The 24642-nt window shown below is 41.0% G+C and overlaps 1 protein-coding gene across 1 annotated transcript in view; it reads left to right on the forward strand.

The window, feature by feature from the left end:
• Positions 1 to 24642, forward strand: part of XKRX (XK related X-linked) — a 67730-nt gene that overhangs the window by 23900 nt on the left and 19188 nt on the right. The window contains exon 2 of the mRNA XM_074277057.1: positions 6613 to 6756. The gene's annotated coding sequence lies outside the window, so the exon portion shown is untranslated. The remainder of the gene's footprint in view (positions 1 to 6612; positions 6757 to 24642) is intronic.

Raw genomic sequence — 24642 nt, forward strand, 5'->3', positions numbered from 1 at the left:
GTGGCCACCTCTTGTATCCCTGTTCTTTGAGACAATTAGTTACTATAGTGCATAGAGTACATGGCACAGAGTCAGGAAGACCTGAGTTCGAATTCATCCTTACTAGCTGTGTGACCATAGTCAAGTCATATAACCTCTGTTTGCCTCAGTTCCCTCAATTGTAAAATGGGGATTATGACAACAACTATCTCCCACAGTATCAAATGAGACAATATTTGTAATGTGCCTGACACATGGTAGGTGCTATATATAAATGCTCATTCCCTTTCTTTTTGCATTAATTTAAAAAATTCGTTTAATGTCTTTGTTATTTTATAGCTGACAAACATCATCACATGTGATCATTTCCATATATGTGGAAGGAAATAGAAGAAACCACAAATCTCTTGTAGTTTAAATGTATTTTTATTAATAATCTTTCAGTTTTATAGCACCTTTATTCCCAAGGAAGAAAGGATAGAGGGCAATTACTGACATCTGAACATCACTCTCACCTGAACTGGTTGAAAAAGAAAGAATACACTCACAGAATTGGGGACATACTTGACCCTTCCTCAGACTAAACCCCTCTGTTTCCTTTATGGTCCCCGTCCAGTGGCATGGACTAAAAGCCCTTCTCCATCCTCTCCTGGGCCCGCTCTCCATGGGGCCAGCTTATCCATGTCCTTCTTAAACTCTTGGCTCCCAGAATTGAACACAATACACCCTATATGGATAAAGCTCTGCGCATAGAGTCAGGAAGACCTCAGTTCAGAGCTCAAATCTGGCCTCAGACACCTAATAGCTGGCAAGTCACCTTATCCTGTTCGCCTCAGTTTCCTTATCTGTAAAATGAGCCAGACAACAAATGGTAAACCACTCTAGTATCTTTTCCAAGAAAACCCCAAATGGAGTCACAAAGAGTCAGACACGATTGAAAAATGACTGAACAATAGCAGCACTCCCTGTGTGGTCTGAACAGGACAGATAATAGCATCAAGGGATGTTCACATTAAGAAAATCCATTGGAAATATGCCCAAAGAGTTCTAAAACCGTGTGTAAGCTTTGAGCTAGCAATACCACTTTAGATCTGTTTCCTAAAGTTATCAGGAAAAAGGAAAAATAATGTATATGTTCTAAAATGATTTATAGTAGCTCTTTTTTTGGTGGCAAAGAACTGGAAGTGGAAGGGATACCCGGCAATTGGGGAGTGATTAAATACGTTGTGGTATGTGATTGTGCTGGACTGCTATTATGCTGTAAGAAATGAGCAGGTTGATTTTAGAATAATAAGGAAAGACTTGCATGAAATAATGCAGAGTAAAACCAAAAGAGCTAAGAGAACATTGTATGTAATAAGAACAGTCTCTTCCAAAGAGCAATTGTGAATGACTAAGCTATTCTGATCATTCATATCTACTACAAAGGATTTGGGAAAGAAGATGTTATCTACTTCCAGAGAAAGAACTGATCTATAGAAAGATGTACTGTCTGGTTCCACATAAATGCCTGTCTCAAACGGCGGCCTTCTCTTATATGGGGTTGAAAGGGCGAGAGGGAGGGCGATACCTTGAAATTCAGAATGCACCAAATAGTTTTTTAATCCACTGTTCAGATCGAAGGCATTCAGCTGTTGGATTCTTTCGTACCACTGTCTTCTGTCCCAAGCTCTCTCTGGGTTCTGCATTTCATGCCTGGCTATCTGTCTGTGCCCATTGAAAGAAGGGATTGAAGCTGCTGGGCAGAATTTCTGAAAACATTATTCTAGAATAAAATGACGGCAATAAATCCTTGTCTTTCCTTGGATTTGCAGGCTTGCTGTGCTTACATTAGAAAGAACCCAGAAAAATCCCATTAGGTGGCGCAGGTGAGAAGAGGTAGGGGCCAGCTGTGGGTGACAGGCCATTGCAGAGTGTATCAACTGGGTGAGGAGATCTGGAAGAGCATTCCTCTCATTTGAAGGGGGTGTCATCATCTCATGCTAGGGGGCAAGTTTTATTTTTAAAAGATGGGCTGTCCAGCTGTTCAGCTGTTCAGCGGCTGGCAGCTAAAGGTCAGGGATGGATCTCTAGCTGCATCTGTCTCAAATGGCATCTAGCAGAGGGATTCAGAAGGGATGGGGAAATAGGGGAGGAGGGGCCTATTAGTATCAGCAGAAGCTTCCCGTCTGAGGAGTTCGTGGGGCTTAAAAGCTATTCCAGCAGGTGTTGGGATGGAAGAAAGTGTTGGAAGTAGTGAATGTAATCAATTATTCTTGGGGAGCTGAGCTTTCTGACCTTTGCTCTTCTTGTCAATCTTATTGAACCTTCAGCCTCTTTCCTCAGTCTCTGTCTCCATCCCCATAATGCTTTGACACTTAGATATCTGCAATGAATATACTGACACGAATGTTTCTGGTGTGTGAGAGATTATCACTTCAATTTTCTTTTTCTTTTCTTTTTTTTTAAAATTTCTTATTTCTCAATTACATATAAAAACAAATTTTCACATTTGTTTTTTGGAGTTTGAATTCCAAATTCTCTTCCTCCTCTCCCAACTCCTTAAAATGGCAAGCAATTTGCTATAGATTATCCATGTGCCAACAGGATATGGACATAGCTTTTCCCAAGGCTACCTCTCCTTCTTAGTATTGTTTAGTTTCATTCCCCCTGGCCATAGCCCAGTCTTTCCAAATGGCCAGGACATCTGCTGACATGGAAATAATTCCCTACTCTTCTACCAGATAAATACCTAGCAAAAGTAGCTAGTTTTTCTAGAAGGCTGGAATCCTAAAACTGACTTCTTAAATTCAGAAAAAGTATATGGGAGTGGCCAGCCTGTAATCTGCCAGGTGAAATACCCTGCTATGTGTAGACCATCCGTGTTGTGGTATGTAACGGTCCAGCAGAAGCAACCAGCCCGGGCCAACGCACTGCACATTCATTGGCAGGTCATACTCTTTCAAAGCTTAAAAAAAAGAAAAAAAAGTCAAAAGTCAGCACTGGATTGCTCAGTGTTTTATTTATGGTATTCTTCTTAGAAAATCTTCTGAAAGTTGAAAAAATTAATTCCTTTTTTAACCTTCTCTTTCTGATCATGTAATCAAAGTTGTTTTAAAGAAAAGAAAAGCAAGGAAAGAGAGAAAAGGAGCTGCTGAGCCTCCTCCCTATGGAAATTCAGTTTTTACCTGGACATCTAACAGCTGAGCATGTGTTCTTGCCAACCAGGGCACAGGATTGAATGACAGGTTCAGGTCAACCTGAAATGAATCCTACAATTCAGACATAGCTTGCTTGTTCTCAATTACAGGCTATAACTATTCTATCACTAAAGGAGCAATTGGGAAGCTCAGAAAATAATCCAATTATTAGAGATGGTTTTTGCAAAAACATCTCAGGGACCAGAGAATTAGGTAGAAGCGGGTCATTATAACTTTGGATCTTTGCCAAAATTTTGAGGACCTTCTCTCCCCCCAGCGTTTTGTGGTCCATGTATAGATCTGGACACAATTGCATATTTATGATAGTACATAAACTTATGTTTGTGTGGGCCATTAGAGTTTTCTTCCCTCATCAGATCTTAACAAAATCTCCCTGAGATAGGGAAAATAATACCGTTGCCATTTGACAGATGAGGAAACTGAGGTGCTCCTGGTCACAAGCTAGAAAGTGACAGTAACTTGGTCCTAAGACTTCAGTACCATGTTCTTTTCACTATTCCTGGTCTCCCACTGATCTTTGGCACCTTCCTTCTCCATATAACCAATGCCTAATTTCTCTACTAGCCTATTAGCAAATAAAGGCATGCTCATTTCCAGAAATACTTGCATTTTAACTGAGCTGCTGGAAGCTCCCAAGTCTTTATGAGCCAAAGAAATGGATCTCTCTGAGAGGCAGTAAGTTTTATTGGGTTTGGATTCTGGAAGAACCTGGTTCTAAACTTGCCTCTACTAATTATGTAATCCTGAGCAAATTACATTGCCTCTCTAAGCCCATTTTCTCCTTTGTACATTGGGTGAACACTCCTACTTGCTAACCTATAGGAATTGTTACATGATGTAGATGAGGTTTGCAACATTATTGCATTCAAAGCCTTTTGTAAGAAGTAGCTTCTTATCCAAACACCACTTATTATTATTCCTAGACACAACAAGTTAAGCAGGGAGACCCAATTTATTCATTCAACAATCATTTATTAAGACTATATGTAAAAAACATCATACTGGATGGACTCTGGGGGAAGAGCAAAAATTATCCTAGCTTCCTTTAGCCTAAAATTTACTCAATACTTTTCTCCCTGGAGCAGACACCAATCAATAACTGGTCTCCAAGCACGTGGTCCATCTCTAGGGTCTACCCATAAAATAGGAACAAGACATTCTGCCTCCCAGAGAGATCCATTCCTTTGAGTCATGTATTAGGTGGGCCCATATCGTGATCTTCGGTCCTTAATGGGTAGCCTGTGGTCTTCCTGGCTCACAATGTAGAGATTCTAATTATTGAGCCTTCGGTGGGGTGTATGGGAGAGTGGAGAGTCGATAGTGTGGGGGAACATGTTTACTGGCCTGGCTTGTCTCAGGACAAAAGCTCCTTCAGGGGGTCCTTTACGGGGTCCAAAGAACAGATATTTCCAAAGTAGGAGTGTTTCAGTGGCAGTTTCTGAATACTAAAGGATGCTTCTGATATATCATTGGAGCTAAGTTCTCCAGGGGTTCTAGAACAGTTTGCCATTGTACCAAGAACATTACAAAATTGTTCCTTCTTTTTGAATCAGCCATCTTCCATATTGAGTGAATATCTTAAAGACATCCACCACCAGGTTCCTCTGCCCCTTAAAGGTTCAAATAAAACTGGAAAGACATGGAGGAGATGATGTTGAGCGAAACTACAGAATCAAACAAATAACATATCCAATGAATGCAACCAAGTAAATGAAGACTGTATGGAATGGTACTCAACTCGGTAGTAGAACTCAGCTCAAAATGGCATGTGCCATCTATCGGTACCAACTTATTAAAGTTAAAGCCCACTCCCTTTCCTTACTTTGGACAAACAAGACGACATACAAATATAAGGTTGCTTATACTGTTTAGCTCAATCTCTTTTTTATGTCATCTTGTTTAAGTGGGGGAGATTAACTTCTGAGTCTCTCTAGGTTTGTATAATGTGCCAAAACCGAATTCAGCAACACCCCCAAAAGATACATTCATGGTTGATCTGTGATGTGGGCACCAACTTGGACCTCCCCCATGCCCATGGGTATGACTGCTAGCTTTCTGTGCCTTTTCATTATGACTCTTCTAAGTATGTCCTTCCATACAACCTGCATAGAAGTTCTCCACAACATGACAGGGAAACAGTCTCTAGGTACCACTGGAGAACTCTGGCTGACTGGCCTGCCTTTGTCCTTGACGAAAGCTCAGTCCAACTTTTTTTCCAATTATATTTTCTGTGAGAGATGTGCTTTGCCTCACCTTTTAAAAAGGACATCTTTTGTTTTTCACTTGCTTTCATTTCTCAACAAATTCCTTCCTTTTCCTCTAGTTAGGGAGTTATCACTTTTGTGAGAGACAGACAGGGAGAGAGAGAGAGAGAGAAAGAGAGAGAGAGAGAGAGAGAGAGAGAGAGAGAGAGAGAGAGAGAGAGAGAGAGAGAGAGAGAGAGAGAGAGAGAGAGAGAGAGAGAGAGAGAGAGAGAGAGAGAGAGAGAGAGAGTGTGAGAGAGTGTGAGTGTGTTAGTTTAGCATCTATCAAGCACCTACTGTTTGCTGGTTTTACAGTCATTTTGTATATTGGTTCCTGCTGACTTCCCTCAATAGAATTTTATACAAATCTTCCCAGGTTTCCTTGAATTCTTACTTGAGCTGGCATCAGTGCGAAATGCAGCAAGTCTTGGTAACTTCTGTGTTTTCATCATGTTGTTTCTCACAGGCAGTAATACTGCATCTCAGTAATGTAAAATAATTTGTTTAGCCATTCCCCTTTGTTTCTGTTCTTTGTTGCAAACATAGAAAGTGCTGCTCTGAGTACATTGGTGGATATAAGACCTTTCTTTCTGCCTTTCATCTCCTTAGGGTATATGACCAGTAGTGGGATCTCTGGGTCAAAGCCTGTGGACATTTCACTTACTTCATTTGCATAATTCTCAGTTGCTTTCCCTAATGGTTGCTCGCCTTTTTCCATAGTTGTTGGTCTTGGAAGTTTATGTCAGAAATATGTAACATAGCATTTTCACTCTTTTGGTGGTTGTTTGCTCGCATTCTGTTTTCTCATTTTTTTTCCTTTTTGATCTGCTTTTTCTTGTGCAGCAAGATAATTATATAAATATGTATGCATATATTGGATGGAACATATATTTTAACATGTTTAACATATATTGGATTACTTGCTATCTAGGGGAAGGGAAGAGGGAAGGGGAGAGAAATTTTGGAACAGAAAGTTTTGCAAGAGTCAGTTTTGAAAAATTATCCATGCATGTGTTTTGAAAATAAAAAGCTTTAATTAAAAAAAAAAAAAGAAATCTGTAGCGGCATATTTTCTGGGCTTACTTGTGTCCACCTCTGCCCACTTTTCTGTCAATCTGCCACTATCTTTGCAGAAATGGAAGGGAGTGGAATGAACCAAAGAGTATTGATTATTTCTCTTTGTTTCACAGGTGCTACGACAAAAGAATTCAACACTTAATAGCCAGCTTCCCACACATGGTGTTCTCTGAAGGCTTGGACAAAATCTCTGAGTGATGGAGTGCTTCTGGCATTGCTTTGGAGTACCAGAGTTGCCTATGGAGACATCAAGACATGTGAGCAAAAGGAGGCCTTGAGCCAAAAAAAGCCTTATTTACTGACACTGTTCTCTGAGTGTCACGGGCTGTATGTCTGGGTATATATGCGTATATATGTGTGTATTTTGTAGGCATGGATACATATGTATTGTGTGTATATATGTTGTGTCCATGTACTGTGTTTATGTGTATATTGTGTGTGTATTGTATGTATGTGTTATTGTGTTTGTGTGTCTTGGGTATATGTATGTGTGTGTAATTTGTCCACAATAATTGCACAATAATCCACAATAATAAATATCCCCCTGATGGCACTCTGAATTCTTTGAGAGTGGGGACTACCAATGCCTTTTTTTTTATCCCCAGCTCTCAGCACAGTGCCTGGCACATAGGAGGAGTTTAACAAATATGATTAGCATTTATTAAATTTATTATTATTATGTTATTAAATTTATTAAAAAGACTGACTTAGTCTCACTCAAGTCAGTTTTCTGTGTGGCATTACAGTATGGCCTACAAAAAACAAAAAGCAGTATCTAGAGTGATAGTTTTGTAAATTTGACTATCTCCCAGTCACTGAGAGCTAATGTAGAAATTGAAACTAATAGGATGAAACTCAAAATGAGGAGTTTTTAAAGCTAGACATTGAAAAGCTCCAGCTAAAGAGTCTATTTCAGACTGGCTGGGGTCAGAGGAAACAATTATTGGGATAAAGGGGAGCTATACTCTGACCAGGGAATGCTGCTGCTGAGAACTCAGATCCTGATGGGGCGCAGCCATAAAGAACAAGTCGAATTGGAGGAATAGTAAAATTTCTTCTACAGAGACTCCTTCCATCCTTACGCAGTCACAATCTAGCCTGGGCCTATAGCTAAGTTCTCCTGAGCTCTAAGTGGTAGGCCAATATCCCATGACATTAATAGATGGGTCCCTGACTTCTCCACATCCCCAGAATGGAGTGCCCAATGGGTGATTCCTGGAGAGAATAAAAGCCGGAGAACATCCTCCAGCATGGTTAACTAGAGCTTTTCTGGGGGTGTGCTCTAGCCGCCCCCTAGACCCCAGCCCAGGTTACCTAAGGGCTATCATATGAAAGAGGGAGTCTGTTTTGCTGGGCCCCAAAGGACAGAATCAGGAGCAATGTGCAGGAGTTGCAAGGAGGGTTAGGATTGATTTCACAAACTGCCTAAGAACTGTTCGACTAGGATAGGTTGGCTCAGGAGGTAGTGGGGGCGCCTCTTTGGAGGTCCTCTAGCAGGGACCAGCCACTACTCGTAAGATGTGGTATAGGAGACATTCTCCCAGGATTTGAGGGGGATTTAGATGGCTTGGAGGTCTCTCCCAACTCTCAAATTCTGTGATTCCTGCTCAAATAATTATGTTTGTACTTATCTGTTGGCAAAATTAGCTGTAAATCATTCCCTCACACTTCCACCCCCCAGGGTAAAATTTCAACCCTTGGAGGGCAGACTATCTTGTCTCTATATCCTCAGCGTCTTGCACATTGAGGGTGCTTAATAAATGTGGCTTGGCTTGGCTTGGATCACTTCAGGGCAGGGCTCTCCTCAAATACCTTGGACAGATGTGACAAAGACCACTGTTTTTAGGAGGGTTTAAGAACAAGGCATGTGATTGTCTTTGGACGAGGAGGCCGTTTAAGGAATTGAAGGCAGAAATAGACCAGGATGCTCCTTGGATGGTAAGAGCTGATCATAGTCAGGATATTCCCATGCCCTCTAACTTTGTTCTATATCGGTCACTCACCAAAGGCTATGAACGTCTGTCTCCTGGAGCTTGTCAGTATTTATCATCTCCAAGAGCTTTAACTTCTGTTCCCCTTCAGATAGTCCAAGCTTCCTAACTATCACTCTTACCATAGCTCTGGCTCTTTACTCTCCTGGCCCTTCTCTTTCCCTATAGGGTCCTTGCTCTGTTATTGCCAGGTTCACTTCCCCAGTCTAGGCCTTGATTTCCAAAAGAGTCGAATTTATTTCTATAACCTCTGATGAAAAGCTGATGAAGACAGAAGGAAGGGCTAGGAGAAAGGAAATCAAGTGAAGTCCTCTTAAAAATAATAAAAGAAAGGAGCTGTCACCATTCAGATTTGGCTGGGTGTGGGTAGATCCATTGGATGAGCAGGCCTATGGCCCATTTCTACACGAGGACAGGATCTAGCCTTGGACTCGGGTCTGAGTATATCAGCCAGGAAGACAGGGAGGTTTAATGGGTCTAAGATTCTTTGGGCCTCAGTTCTAAAGTTCTTAGGGAGTTTGTTAGACACACAAAGAGAAGGCAGGACCTTATAAAAGGGGTTGAAGAATAGAGATGATAGCTCAGTCTGTCTCACTCCTACACAGTGACCCTGATGCTGTCGATGCCAGGCTGGCAAAAACAAGCTTCTTGGCACTGTAACAATTTTCTGCAATCAGGTTTTACCTGGAGTGAAAAGAAAAAAGAAAAACTAGAGTCTCCATCTGGTCAGGTCACTCATCAGCTCAAATCTTTCAGTGCTTATCTACTATCAAAGAAAACTTGGCCTTCTTAACCCATGATTAAAACTTGGCTCCTTTAACTCATGATTCAATGTTTTCTACAGTCAGATGCCTTATGTTACCCTATTCCCTTCCACAGGTGTCATGTTCTTCTGGAGGGGACAATTGCCTTTCCATTGTCATGAGCCATCCTCTCTCCTCACTGGGGCTGTGCTCTCATTACTCCCTGTATCTGTTAGAATGGCCTCCTCACCGGCATATTCTTCTTTTAGGGTACAGGGAATCTCTGAACCCCCCAGCAGTCTGCTGTTTGCTACCCTTGTCACTTTGGGCTAGTCACTTCAGATGTCTGGGCTTCAGTTTCCCCATCTGTAAATGAGGGGTCACACTTGATGACCTCTGAGGGACCTTCCTGCTTGAAATCTAGGATCCAAGCATCCCTGCCTAACCACATCTTCTCTCTCCACTGGATGGCACTCTAGCCTCAGCTGCACAACAAGCTACCCCAGAGGGTGGAACTGCATTCCTTTTCTGCCAGTTTACTGCCAGTCCTTGGTAGCTTTGATCTTGGCCAGTGTGGCTTGCAGTGTGGATAAAATGACAAATTTGGTTTCAGGAAGACTTTGTTTCAAATCTTTTTTTTTTTTCTGAGGCAATTCAGGTTAAGTGACTTGCCCTGAGTCACACAGCTAGGAAGTGTTAAGTGTCTAAGACCCCATTTGAACTCAGGTCCTCCTGACTTTAGGGCTGGTGCTTTATCCACTGCAGCACCTAGCTGCCCTTAGACTTAGTTTTTAGAAACAGATATTTACTGAGGTGGTAAGATGAAAACACTTAGTATAAACCTTGCGCCCAAAAGTCTGTGCCGCAGTCTCCCAGTAGTATACAGATTGTCCAGCCTAAGTGAGCTCAGGTTAAAGAATTCATGTAGCAAACAGGTAACACACAGCATCCGGTTGTTAGAAGTCCTTTCTTTTCTTTGTGGGATGTTCATGATGTTCCCCTTAAGTATCTTGTCCTATTATGCTAGGTGCCTCAGGGTCCTAAAACTACCTTTTCTTGATATGTCTAGTTTGTCCTTGGCTCCCACTGAAAATGCTGTTGCCAGCCACTGCTGTAAGTGAATAGGAATGATTCATGGGAAGGAACAAGAGAGGAAACTGAGAAAGAGCAGTCAGACAAGTAGGGAAACTTAGAGAGAAAAAAATGGTACAAAAGCTTAGAGAGAAGAGAGTCTCCAGGAGAAGAGTGGGATCAAAATGTCAAAGAGAAGTCAAGAAAGACAAAGACTAAGAAAAGGTCATTCATTTTGGCAATTGAGAATCACCAGTAACTTTGGAGAGAGCCACTTGGCGCAAAAGATGTTGATGGAAGCCAGATTGTTGAGGGCTTAAAAGGAAAAGAAGTGGAAGCACCAAGTGTAGTATAGATGGCTTTCTAAGGTAGTTTAACAAAGAAGGGCAGAAGTATAAGATGATAACTAGTGGAGATGGTCAGAGCAAGTAAGGTTCTTTTAAGGAACGGGAAGACATAGTATGTGTAAGCAGCATGGAGGAGCCAGATAAGGAAAGAGTGAAGATGAGGGAGAGGAGAGGAGGAAGGGGTGAGGAGGTGGAGAGAGAGAGAGAGAGAGAGAGAGAGAGAGAGAGAGAGAGAGAGAGAGAGAGAGAGAGAGAGAAGAAAAAGGAGGGAAGGAGAGGAGAAGGAGATGGGGAAGACAGACAGACATATATACACACACACATACACAATGATAACAAAAACAATTTGCTGGCAGAAATAGCTGTTTTTTTTATAGGAAGTGGAGGGGTTATGTCCAAGTAGGTAGGATTCATTTCCCACCCTTGAAATTACAGGCAGTAGGAAACAGTAGGCAATGCATACTGGGATTTTCCAGGCACGGGAACATGGAAATGTGATGGGTGGAGAGAAGATAAAAGGAACGGGGCAGGAGTAAAGGCCTGGGAGAGTATCTGGTAGGAGGAGGAGGAGGTATAGCTAGGGAGTAAAGAATCTGTTGGCCAGATACCAAGTAAGCCAGAAAGAAGCAAAAGTTCTCTCAGAGAACAACAGTTTGAAGGTGCTCCTGGCTCCTAACTCCTAGCTGCCCTGCTGCATACTCAAAGGAAGAAGAATCTGCAGCAAGTTCTTTGGAAGTAGGTTAAGTGCAGGCTGGGGGCTCGGGAACAAGCCAGGCTGCAAAGGCAGGGTTGTACATTAGACTTGAAGATTGCATCAGCTGATACAGATGACCCTCCTCTCTTCCTAAAAGAGCCCCGGCAGATTACTTCGCTGGAGCCTCCCAGCTCTGCCCTGGGCTACCCAGATTCAGGGGCCTTCTCTCAGCTGGACAGAGAGAGGAGGCGCAGAGCTGGGCTAGCCAGAAGGGCTGGGAATTGGGGCAGCTGACTGCTTAATTCAAGTCTTTCCCTATGCTAAGCCATCTTCTCTTTAGCCACCAAAGTGATTTTCCTAAAGATCAGATCCAACCATGGCACTCTCCTAGCTCAGTAAACTGCAGTGGTTCCCTGTCACCTTCAAGACCAAACTCACGATGCTCTGTTTGGCCTTCAAAGCCCTTCAGAGCCTAGCCCCGTTCCTCACCTTCAGGTCTTCTTCTACCACATTCCCAGACACATACTTTTCCATGCAGACCTCCTGGATCTTCTGATCATTCTGTACTCCATCTCTTGGCTCTGGTCATTTTCTCCGACTCCCCCTCACATCCTTAATGCTCTTTTTCCTCATCTCCTGTTGCCTTCTTGGGGTCCCTTCAAGTGCCAACTAAAAACCTACTTATTATAGGAAGGCTTCCCCACTCCACCTCCCTTAATTCTAGTGTCTTCCCTTTATTAATCCTTTCCTATCTATCTCATCTACAGTTTGTTTCTCCATATTTGTTTGTCATTTCTCCATTAAACCAGAAGTTCTTTGAGGGCAGCATCTGCCTTTTGCCTCTTTGTATCTTCAGCTCTTAGCACAGCGCCTAGCACGTTGCATAGTAGGTGTTTAATAAATGTTTATTAACTGACTCACTGGGAGAAGGTGCACAAAAGACAGGAATGATGTACAGAGAATGGGATGATCCGGGGTTCTCAATTGCAAAATCAAGAACCCAGCTTTAAACATGCAACAACAGTAGCTCACATTATATTGTATTTAAGATTCCCAAAACATTTTACATATGTGACACCTGGGGGAACTCCATGTGTTACTTGGGGCATTGGTGTAACAGTAACAGTCCACACTAATGTGTGCTCTATGGAAAGGCAATGCGTCACTGCATTAATTATCCATCAAGGGAGTGGAATTTCTTAGTCTCCCACCAGCTGCAGGTCTCTTCAAGTCTCCAACTAAGTGGTCTCCTCCCACAAACATGGAGGCACCGCTACACTAGCTAATGAAAGGTGTTCGAGTTGCAAATGCACTTAGAATCCTTCCCCCCCACTCCCCCACCCCCAGAGCTGGGAAACTTCTGGATGATGTGGCCACAGAGCACGCAGGCCAGCCTAGTTCCAGCAAGCGGGCACCCTGAGGGAAAATTAGAAAGCAGCATGTACCAGGCAAGTCAGACCACTGCCACCATCACTATTACCTTGGCCACTATCTCCTCTAATTCTCTGATGGGATAAGGCCAGGATCCTGAATCCGGGGACTTTGGCAATAGCCAGGTTTCCAGTCCTGGGCCTGCTGCCATGCTCCTGGGAAGCAGCCCCTGTGGAGAGGCAGCCTGGCTATTGGTCTTGCAGGTGTCGTGGCCGTATCTGCTGGATACATGGAAAAAGAAAGCATTTAAAACCCAAGTCCTTTGCCTAGCCAAATGATTCAACATTGAAAACTGATATGATTTTTATCAAGGGAAATGATATTATTGTCTGCTTTATTGCTGCATCCTAAGGACCATGGGACCTTTCCATCTGCCTTGCAACTGAAACCTTCCATGTGAGGGCTTGCCCCCATTAGAATGGGAGCTTTTTGAGAGTCAGGATTATCTAACTTTTCTCTTGGTATCCTCAGGGCTTAGCACAGTGTTTTGTACATAATCAGTACTGAATAAGTGCTTCATTTCTTCATTCATCTACTCAGTATTGATCTAGGATAGGGATTCTTAACCTGGGAGAACATATTTCTAAGGATCTGCAAACTTGAATGGGAAAAAAATACATCTTTATGTTCACAAACCTCTAAGTGAAACAGCATTTGTAACCATTTTAAATGTAGCTAAACAAAAGTTATTCTGAGCAGGGGGTCTCTCGGCTTTATCTCACTCCCAAAAGGTCCCATGAGCCAAAAATAATTAAGAATTCATGATCTAGAAGAGAACATGGAATATTGATCAAACATATGTTAAAAGTATAGAATCTCTAAGGTTCTTCTCCCTTTCACATTTTCAGAATTAAGGAAGTTGACATGTGGTAGCCATAGAATTTGGAAAACAATGAAAAAATGAAAGTTGTTAAGCATGCTTATTGGAGGTTCTCTGCTTTTAGCATTTCCAAACTCCTCCCGCTTATCTCCCCAGATATTTGGGGTACCTTCAGAGAGGTTGCGAAGCACATTGTCCCACAGGTCATAGAAGGGGAAGTAGTAAATGTGTTGAGAACTCATACTATATCAAGAAAAAGAGGCCTGTTGAAAAGAGCCATCTTCCCTTCATCCCATCAGCCCAGTGCAAATCACAGTAGCTGCCAGTCTTTTCCCTCATCCTTGTCTGCTTGAGTCTCTAGCTTCCTGAGAAATCAGATTTACCTCTGCAGCACTGGTTTGGGCTAGATAGATAGAATCTTGGGCCATGGCTATTTGTGTCTCCTCACCAATCTAACAAATGTTGAACTCCCAAAGTCCTCTTTTATGACCTAGTATGGGGAACAGGGAAAGGTATAGAGCAGGGGCTCTCGAACTACGGCCTTCGGCCAGATGCTGCACTGAGGACGTTTATGCAGCCTGCCGGGTTATGGCAAATGGGCTGAGGGGTGGAGACAGAGTGTGAGCTTTTGTTTTACTATAATCCGGCCCTCCAACAGTCTAAGGGACAGCGAACTGGCCCCCTATTTAAAAAGTTTGAGGACCACTAGTATACAGTTTTCAACATTCATTTTTGTAAAATTTTGTGTTCCAAATTTTTCTCCTTCTTTCACTTGCCTCCCCACTTCCCAAGACAGCAGACAATCTAAGTTAAATATGTGCAATTCTTCTAAACATATTTCCATATCTGTCATGTTATGCAAGAAAAATCAGGTCAAAAAGGAAAAAATCACAAGAAAGGAAAAAACTAAGCAAACAGTAACAGTGACAACAACAAAAAAGTGAAAATACTATGCTTTGATTCACATTCAATCTCCATAGTTCTCACTCTGGATATAGATGGCTCTCTCCATCACCAGTCTATTGGAATTGTCTTGAATTACTGCCTTGTTGAAAAGAACCAGGCCCATCACAGTTGGTCATCACACAATTTTGCTGTTACTGTATATAGTGTTCTCTTGGTTCTGCTCATTTCACTTAGTGTCACTTTGTACAAGTCTCTCCAGGTCTTTCTGAAATCATCCTACTGGTCATTTCTTATAGAGCAATAATATTTCATAACATTCATATACCATAACTTATTCAGCCATTATTCCTCAATTGATGGGCATCCACTCAACTTCCAGTTCCTTGCCACTATAAAAAGTGCTGACAAGCACACCCTTGTACGTGTGTATTACGCCCCCTTTGGACTACTCTAACCTTGTAACTCCCCTTAGAGCTACTCTGTTTTTTTTCATCTTCTAAATTTTTTTTTATTATTATAGCTTTTTATTTACAAGATATATGCTTCGGTAATTGCAAAATTGCAAAACCTTTTGTTCCAACTTTTCCCCTTCTTCCTCCCACCCCTTCCCCAGATGGCAGGTTGACCTATACATATTAAATATGTTAAAGTATAAATTAAATACAATATATGTATACATGTCCATACAGTTGTTTTGCTGTACAAAAAGAATCGGACTTTGAAATAGTGTACAATTAGCCTGTGAAGGAAATAAAAAATGCAGGTGGATAAAAATAGAGGGATTGGGAATTCTATGTAGTGGTTCATAGTCATCTCCCAGAGTTCTTTCGCTGGGTGTAGCTGGTTCAGTTCATTCCTGTAAAGCTACTCTTAATGCCTGTCCATCAACGGCAGGGCTAGGCCACACCCGTCTTCGGGCACCAACACGGATCCCACAGAGACAGACCACCAGGAAGTAGGGGTGAAGCAAAAGAGAACTTCATTCTTAGTTCTCACGTATTTATATTCCCCTGAGGATCTGGGGGAAGGGGGAGGTCCTCTAGGAACCCGGCATAATGGGATTGGCCTGAGAAGAGGGAGGGAGGTGTGCTAGGCTTTGAGAGCATTAAGGAGAGAGACCTGGTACCTGGGGTCAGACACCGCCTCCTGGGACTATGCTTCACCTCCACATAGGACTCGCCTGTGCCTCAGTACCTCTCATCCCTCAGGTCCTCCCACATGCCTTGAGCCGCATTCCTTGCTTCTAGAAGCTTTTTAACCCTTATACATGTGGCTCCTTTTCCCTCTTTTATGATCTCTTTGACATACAGACCTAGTAATGGCACTGCTGAATCAAAGGGTACACACAGTTTTATAGCCCTTTGGTCATAGTTCCAAGCTGCTCTCCAGAATGGCTAGATCATTTCAAAACTCCACCAACAATGCATTAGCGTCCCAGTTTTCCCATATCCCCTCCAACATTCATCATTATCTTTTCCTGTCATCTTAGCCAATCTGAGAGGTGGGAGGTAGTACCTCACAGTTGTCTTAATTTGCATTCTCAAATTAGTAGTGATTTAGAGCATTATTTCATATGAATAGAAATGGCTTCAGTATCTTCATCTGAAAATTGTATATATCTTTTGACCATTTATCAATTGGGGCCCATGGCTTGCATTCTTATAAATTGAATCAGTTCTCTATATATTTTAGAAATGAGGTCTTTGTCAGAAATGCTGGCAGTAAAAAAAAATAAGCTTTCTGCTTCTCTTCTCAACTTGGCTGTACTGTTTTTGTTTGTGTAAAATCTTTTTAATTTATAATGTAATCAAAATTATCCATTTTGCATTTCATAATGTTCCCTAGTTCCCTAGTTCTTCTTTGGCCATAAATTTCTCCCTTCACAGATCTAAGTGGTAGACTATCCCTTGTTTTCTTACTTTGCTTATAGTATCACCCTTATATCTAAATCATAAACCCATTTCTTTTTTAAATGTGCTTTAGTTTCTTCATTTTTATTTTTAAATTTTTTTATTTTAATAGTATTATGAAATATGTGCAAAGATAGTTTTCACCTTTGCAAAGCCTTGTGTTCCAAATTTTTCTTTCTCTCTTTCTTACCCCCCCAAGACAGCAAACAATTTGAAATAGGTTAAATATGTACAATTCTTCTAAATATATTTCCATATTCATCATGATCTCACTTTGACCTCATCTTAGTATAGGATGTTAGATATTAGTCACTGCATAGTTTTCGCCATATTATTAGGAAAAGGTATATGAGGGAAAAGGAAGGAGGAAAAAAAAGACGTTCACTTTTATATAACTGCAAAAAGTGTCTATTTTTCTGACTTTTTAAAGCTTTTTGTCCCCTTTGAGCGAGCATTCCCTTGAAACTCAGAAATAGAAAGGATAGGGTGAGTCCCAGAAAATTTCTCTTAGTCTTTGTTCTATCTTTATAGTATCATCAGCCCTGAATATAAGGTAAATAATAATTCAGAAAAGCAAAAAGAAACAGTACAGTCACAAGTTATAAATATTATCGCCTCTAAACTTTACAATGGCACTGTAAGGTCAGTGCTATTATTGTCCCCATTTGACAGATAAGGAAACTGAAACAAACAGAAATGAAGTGACTTGACATACACCTAGGAAGTGTCTCAGGAAGAATTGGAATCCAGGACTTCCTAACTCCAAGCACAGGACACTCTATTCACTACAACACGGTCACATACTTGTTAAAAGCATATGCCAGCAACACGATTAATATGGAAACATGTTTAATATGATTGTACATATATAATCCATAGCAGATTACTTGCTGTCTTGAAGAGGGAAGGGAGGGAGGGAGAAAAAAATTGGAACTCAAAATCTTATGAAAATGAATGTTGAAAACTATCTTTACATGTAATTGGGAAAAAAAATACTAAAGTGGAAAAAAAATAAAAGAAGAAACTGAAAGAAGAAAGCATGTTCCCTGTGGCAAGAAATAGGAGCTGGGATACGTAGTAGACATTTGAATCAACTCAATACAACAAGCATTTATTAAATATAGTACCTACTATGTGTCAAGAATCACTTTAAGTGCCATGAACAGAAAGAAAAAATGTCAGAGAAATTGGAACAATTATTGCCTTTAAAGAGATGATATATTTGCCTGCAAATACAATAGAAATGCAACATGGAGGTGGTACAGTGGATAAGATGCCAGTTCTGAAGTCAGTAACATCTGAGTTCAAATATGGACTCAGACACTTCCTAGCCATGTGTCCCTGGGCAAGTCACTTTACTCCATTTATTTCAGTTCCTCTTCTTTTTAAAAATTATTTTCTCCAGTTACATGTAAAAAACAACATTTTTTTGTTATACATATACATTCTTTTCTTTTTTTCATATTTCCTTATGTAAAAAAAAATTAGAAAACCATAAGAGAAAAAAACCCCAGAAGAGACAGGGGGAAAAAAAGTGAACATAGCATGTGTTGATTTACATTCCGTCTCCTTAGTTCTTTTTCTGGAGGCAGATGGCATTTTCTATCCATAGTCTATTGGGATTGCCTTGGATCACTGAGCCATGGGGAAGAACTGAGTCTTTCATAATTGATCATTGCACATTCTTGCTGTTATTGTGTACAATGTATTGCTGATTCTGCTTGTTTTGTTCAGCATCAGTTTGTGTAAATCTTTCCAGGCCTTTCCAAAATCAGCTTGTTCATCATTTTTAGAGCACAATAATATTCCATTACTTTCATATACCATAACATATTCAGCCATTCCCCAATTGATGGGCATCTACTCATTTTCCAATTTTTTGCCACCACAAAAAGAGCTGCTACAAACATTTTTGCATATGTGGCTCCTTTTCCCTCTAGTTTCTCTTCTGTAAAGTGAACCAGAGAAGGAAACGGCAAACCGCTTTGCCAAGAAAATCCCAAATGGGGTCGGACTTGACTGAACAAGAGCAAGAGAAATAAATATGGCCAAAGTTCCAGGTCATCTAGGATGGAGAGAGAGAACTAATTTCTGGAAAATCAGGAAGAGCCTTTCATAGAAGGTAGCATGCAAACTGAAGAAACTTGAATGGAAGTAGGGATTCTTAGAATCCTTGAAGGCAAGGACTATTTCATTTTTATCTTTGTATCTCCAGTGACTGGTACCTGACAAATAATATTACAGATATAGAAATGGACAGAATGTCCAAAATCATCTAGTTCAAGTGCTGGCTTTTAGAGAGATGACAAATGGAGGTGTGGAGAAGTGAGCGGACACATTCTCTGACTTAAAATCCAATGCTTTTCCCATGATACCATGGCCTCCCTTAAATTCTCTTCTCCCAACAGCTTCATTTTTACTCTCAAAGCCCCTTTTTCCTTCCAAATGTTGGCTTTTGATTTTTTTAAAAATTCAAGGACATATGTTCCTTGTGTCAGAAAATCTAGTTGGGAAAGTCATGGGTTGGGGGAATTACTGGAATTGCCATTTGTCCTTCCTTATTCCTCCTCCAGCTGTGGGAGCTAACTTGTTCAAAACCTCAGCTACCTTATTTGTAAAGTAGGCCTGATGATAGTGTTCTGCCTGCTTCCCAGAGGTTTGGGCATAAATGCTTTTCTTTCCTTGGAGAAAAGAAATATAGACGGTCTAATCATGAGTGACCTCCTTCCTCCCCTTGGAGTCCTTCTCCCTCTGGCTCTGTGCCAGATGAAGGAAGTCTATGGAGAATCCCTGGCTTGATGGGGGGTCCCATGATAAGTCATTGTACCAGAGGAATCAATGGATAGTAAGGCTTCAGAGAGCCTTGGGAACTAGAGGAACTGATGTAGAGCAAATTAAGCCCAACCCAGAGAACTGTTTACATGATGACTTTAATCACATGAAGGAAATTATCAATGTAGAGCTCTATCATGATTCTTTAGGGCTTTTGGTAAAGCAGGTCATTCTCCTTTCAGCAGAGAAGAGGTGAGGGTAAGTTCTGAGTGCAGTCAGTGTACATGGTCAGATAGGGCCAGTGAGCTATTGTTTTTTGAATAACTGTTTTATTACAAAGATGGAGTTGTAATAGTGGTGATAGTCATTGGAAAGTGATATGATATTTTAAAAAAGCAAAGACATCTTTAAGCATAATACACTCCATGTTTATGTCAAAGCCAAGATGGACATGGATGAAGGTAAAATGTCAGGCAAAAGGACCTTCACCAGATAATTATTTCTAAGTATCCCTGGTAACGAGTATCTAGGAGACACCTAGACCTAGAACACTGTGCCCTCCTCTTCAACAAGGATAATTGTTACCAAACAGGATTCTGAACAGTCAAAGATCCATTTAAGAACTTAGCTCTGTGGTTCTCCAAGTAGTTCCCAGATGGCTCTCCAGGCCAGTGGGTAAATGGACAGGGCAGGAATATTGAATGTAGCCCTGGATCTGAGTAGGGAATCGATCCACCTGATTCCTAAAGACCCTAACTTATTTTACTACACTGAGATGTAAAAGAAGACATTCATTCACTTCAGATCCCATTAATAGTAAGTACAGAAAAACCTTAATCTGGACCTCCAATGTTCAAGGGACTCCTTCCTGAGGCTCTAGCCAAATGGATCTAGTCTCATTCTTCATGCCAGTGTTCTCTAGGAGCCTAGTCCAAGACTCATTCTTGGGTCTGGCTATGGACAGCCAGTGAGGCTGTGTGGCTAAAATCTTTTCTGTAATTGAGAGGCAGCAAAAGGCATCCCTAGGTGATCTCCTGAGTGGAGCTCTTTGGTTACCACTTCTCCCCAAAACCACTAACTGAAGGAAATCGGTTTAAGCTAACATCCTTAGCACTGCCTGGGAAAAAGTAGTTACTGGCCTGTCAGCGCTCAGCCAGGGAAGATTTCTGCCCCCTTCTCCATTGGATTTCATTCTGTCAATCATGGCATGTGTGCTTCTGAAATGAGCCTTCTTGTGGGTTCTCAGCTTGTTCTGAGACGAAAGGAGGAAAAGGTTTGATTGGAAAAGACCAATAGGGATCTGGAATTAGGTCAGGATGGACAGTGGTAGAGTTGAGGGGTTAGGCAAAAGGCATGGCAGGTCACACCATGCTAGTATGAATTAAGCTTGCTATCAGTTAGGATAAAATTGGGGAGCATCAAATTGGTGAAGAGTGGGGTTTATCTGAGACAAATGGGAAAGGTTTCTCAGAAGGGTTAGCATGGTTAGTTTGATGAAGAGCTAGTAGAGACAGAGTTGGTGAAGAAGCCACCAGGGCAGTGGGATATAATGGCTAGGGGTCTGGATTCCACCCCTGGTTTTTATTACCTATGTGACCTTGGGCACATCACTTAATTTCCCTCAGCCTCAGTTTCCTACCTGTAAAATGAGGATATTAATGGCAGATACCTCACATGTTGTAAGGATCAAATGAGATGATGAATGTACGGTAAGGGCCTTCTAACCCTTAAAGTGTCATTGAAATTTCAGCTGTGATACTGGCATAAACTGTCAGACTCCACACAGTGGAGGTGTGGAGGTGGTATGGCAGCTGTCCAAAAGGGGCTAGGACAAGATTGAAATAGTTACTAGCTAATGGGACAATATGCAAGAACACTTACCTAGAACAATTTTTCTAGTCTAAGGATCCTACGTGGAAAACTAACTTAATAATTCAATAGAATTATAGAATGCTTTCAAGTTGACAAAGTCTTTGAGATATGTAATCACATTTGATCCTCTGAACAAACCCGGGAGTGCTATTATTTATTCCAATTTGTGCAGATTGAGAGAAGGTAGAAGTCTTGCCCAGGGTTACAGCTAGTTAGACATCTGAGGCAAGGTTTGAAGTAAGGTCTTCCTGACTTTAAGCTCAAAGCTCTATCTACTGAGCCACCAAGCTACACTTTTTGAAGCAGCTGAAAATTGTGACTCTTTCAAGTGATAGAACCATAGCCTGTCAGGACTAAAAAGCACACTAGAAATCATTGAGTCCAATTCTCTCCTTTTCCAGATGGAGAAACTGAGGTCCCAAGAGGGGAAATGCCTTAATCAAAGCCATACATACATTAAAGCAGAGATTTGAACCCAGTCCTCTGACTCAAAATCGAAGACTTTCTATACTGTTAGTTTTAGAAAGAAGAAATTCATGAAAGGGCTGTTGAATATTGGAATAAGCGACCATGGAGGGCTCTGGTAGGAGCTATCTAGTACTGAAGTCAAAGGAATACACAAGAGGCCATCTCATGGTTCCTTCCTGAACTGTGATCCTATAATAACAACACCCTTTACGCCACCACCTCAAAATTACTGTCACAAGTAGGATTGTGGATTCAGCACTGGAAGGGACCTGAGAGGTCATGTAGTCCAATGCTCTTGCTTTCCAGAAAAGAAAATGGAGGCCCATCCAGGGAATATGACTTGCACAAGAATAAATAGCAGATTCATACTCAAGTCCCCTGATTTCTAAACTATAATTTTTTTCATTTAAAATTTTTTTAAAGAATTCTTATCTTTTTGTTTTTACTACACTCACAGATCTGTGTTTCTGCCCTTTAGAGTGATCAGGCCTATCTTTATTATAAAGAATAGAAAAGAAGAAAAAATCCAAGGTCAGCAAAACAAATCAATCTATTCCAAAAGGTGATGCTATATTTGGTGACCACAGCCATGATCCCCCACCTCTGCAAAGAAGTGAAGGAGAAAGGCCATCTCCAATGTTGTCTTTGGGGCCAAAAGTCATCATAATTACACAGTCTGTATAGTATTGTTGGGCAGCTAGGTGGTCTAGTGGATAGAGTACTGGGCTTGGATTCAGGAGGACCTGAGTTCAAATGCAGCCTCAGATACTTACTAGTTGGGTCACCCTGAGCAAGTCACCTAACCTTATTTGCCCCAGTTTCTATCTCTATAAAATGATCTGGAGAAGGAAATGGCAAAGCAGTCCTGTATTTCTGCCAAGAAAACCCCAAATGGGGTCACGGAGAGTGGTTTCAACTGAACAACATAGTTTTGTTGTTGCTCTTTCCATTTACATTCTTGTAGTTATTGCATGTGTTTGTTTCCTGGTTCTGCCTACTTCATTCTGTACTCATTGCATTCTATTCATTGTTTCTTCCAGCACCATCATATTTCATTCCATTTGTTTACTACAGCTTGCTTAGCCAGTCCTCAATCAATGGGCATCTACTTTGTTTCTAGTTCTTTACTATTTTAGAAAGTGCTGCTAGAAATATGTTGGTTTCTATGTGTAGCGTCTCTTAATGCTACTCTAACCTTGTACCTCCCCTTTGAGCTACTCTTAATGCCTGTCCGTCAAAGGCACGGCTAGTCCACACGTACCCATCTTCGGGCACCAACCTGGATAACATAGAGACAGACCACCAGGAGGTAGGGGTGAAGCAAAAGAGAACTTCATTCTTAGATTAGCACATATTTATACCCCCCCTGAGGATCTGGGAGAAGGGGGAGGTCCTCTAGGAACATGGCATAATGGGATTGGCCTGAGAAGAGGGAGGGAGGTATGCTTTTTAATCTTTACAATCTGGAACCTTTCTTTTTTTGTCATTGACCTCTTTGGAGTGTAGTGCCTACTAACGTCCTCTCTGGACCGAAGGGATTGAACATCATAGTTAATTTCTTAGAGTAATTCCAAATTGCCTTCTAGAATGGTTGGACCCATTCCCAACTCCACCAATACTGTATTACTCTTGTGTTTAGTGGGAACGCTTATAGCATACCTCCCTTGTATGTGATATTTGCATTTGGTTTTCTATAGAAACTTGTATCATATTGAAAAAACTATGCCATTGTGCTTATGCTTTGAATGCTTTCTTAAAGCAATAATGTCATACTTTGTCAAAGGTCTTTTTGCATCAACTGAGAGAATTGTGTGATTTGGGATTGCTTTTGGTGTGAATATATTTAATTATGTTTATTCTTTTCTTAATTTCATCATAGTGAATGATTGGGGCGGGGGATTAAATTTGCCAGGATTTGCTTTAGATGTTGAATTGATATTCATTACTGGTACTGGTGTATAATCCTATGTTTTTGCTTTCTCCTTCCTTGGTTTAAGTGTCTACACTCTGGTTGATTGACTGTTGTCCTTGCTACTCAAAGAGAACCAAAATGGCATCACTATGTTCAGTTACAAACTGTCCGACTGTGGCTGATCAGACCAATATGAGCTTGGAATGCTTTGCCACAGGTCAGACACAAATCGTCCCTGTGAGCATTTGGGGTAGTTATGAAAGAAGTTAGGCAGACTTTTTTTTTCTTTCTCAACTTTTGAGAACATTTTGATTATAGGTATAAATTATTTACAAGTTTGACAGAATTATACTGAAAATCCATCTGGACCAGGTTTTTTTGTTTGTTTGGTAGTTCTTTTGTAGTTAGTTCAGTTTTCTTTTCTAAAATTGGGTTAAGATCACTCTTTGGTATTCTGCTCATCTAGATAATCTATTATTTTTCAATTCTCAGTTTTGTTGGCATATAACTGTAGAGTAGGTTTTGAGAATTCTTTTTATTTGAGTTTCCTTCTTTCTTTTAGTCATTATTTCTTAATGATTATTTAACCATTATTTCTTAATTTTGTTAATTTGAGGTTCCTTCTTTCTTTTAATCAATTTGGTAAAAAGCTTGTAAATTTTGGTAGGGTTTTTTTTTCAGAGCCAGCTTTTAGTTTTGTTTAATCCATCCTATAGTATTTTGGGTTTCCACTTTCTCTCTCCTCTAATTTTCCGAGGTCTGTGTGCTTTTTGAGGGTGGTTTATTTGTTGATTTTCTTTCTATAACACTATGCTGTCATCCCAGTATGCTGGCATTCCAACTCAGTAGGAATTATTACTTCTTTTTGGGGATCTGGGTCTGTGATTTCATCAGCAAAGAGAATTTGAGGTGTGGAAACTCGCTCTTATCAAGGCAGATTAGTCACTGTTTGGCAACATACTGTTTCATAGGGCTTGAGTTTCAACCAGTTTGAGTCAGTGGTCATCTTGTCATCCCACATCATCCTGGCTCTGAGACTATCTGCTACTCTTCTATACCACTCTACCCCTCATCTCCATATTACAGAGGGAGAAAGTAAGGCACAAAGAGGAGAAATTCCTTGTCCAAGGTCCCATAGTTAGGCCCTGGCAGAAGTGGGAATAAAATTTACATGTTTGGGCTCCCATCCTCATATTCATTCTAGTA

Source organism: Sminthopsis crassicaudata, chromosome X (genome assembly GCF_048593235.1).
Source record: "Sminthopsis crassicaudata isolate SCR6 chromosome X, ASM4859323v1, whole genome shotgun sequence".
NCBI lineage: Eukaryota > Metazoa > Chordata > Mammalia > Dasyuromorphia > Dasyuridae > Sminthopsis > Sminthopsis crassicaudata.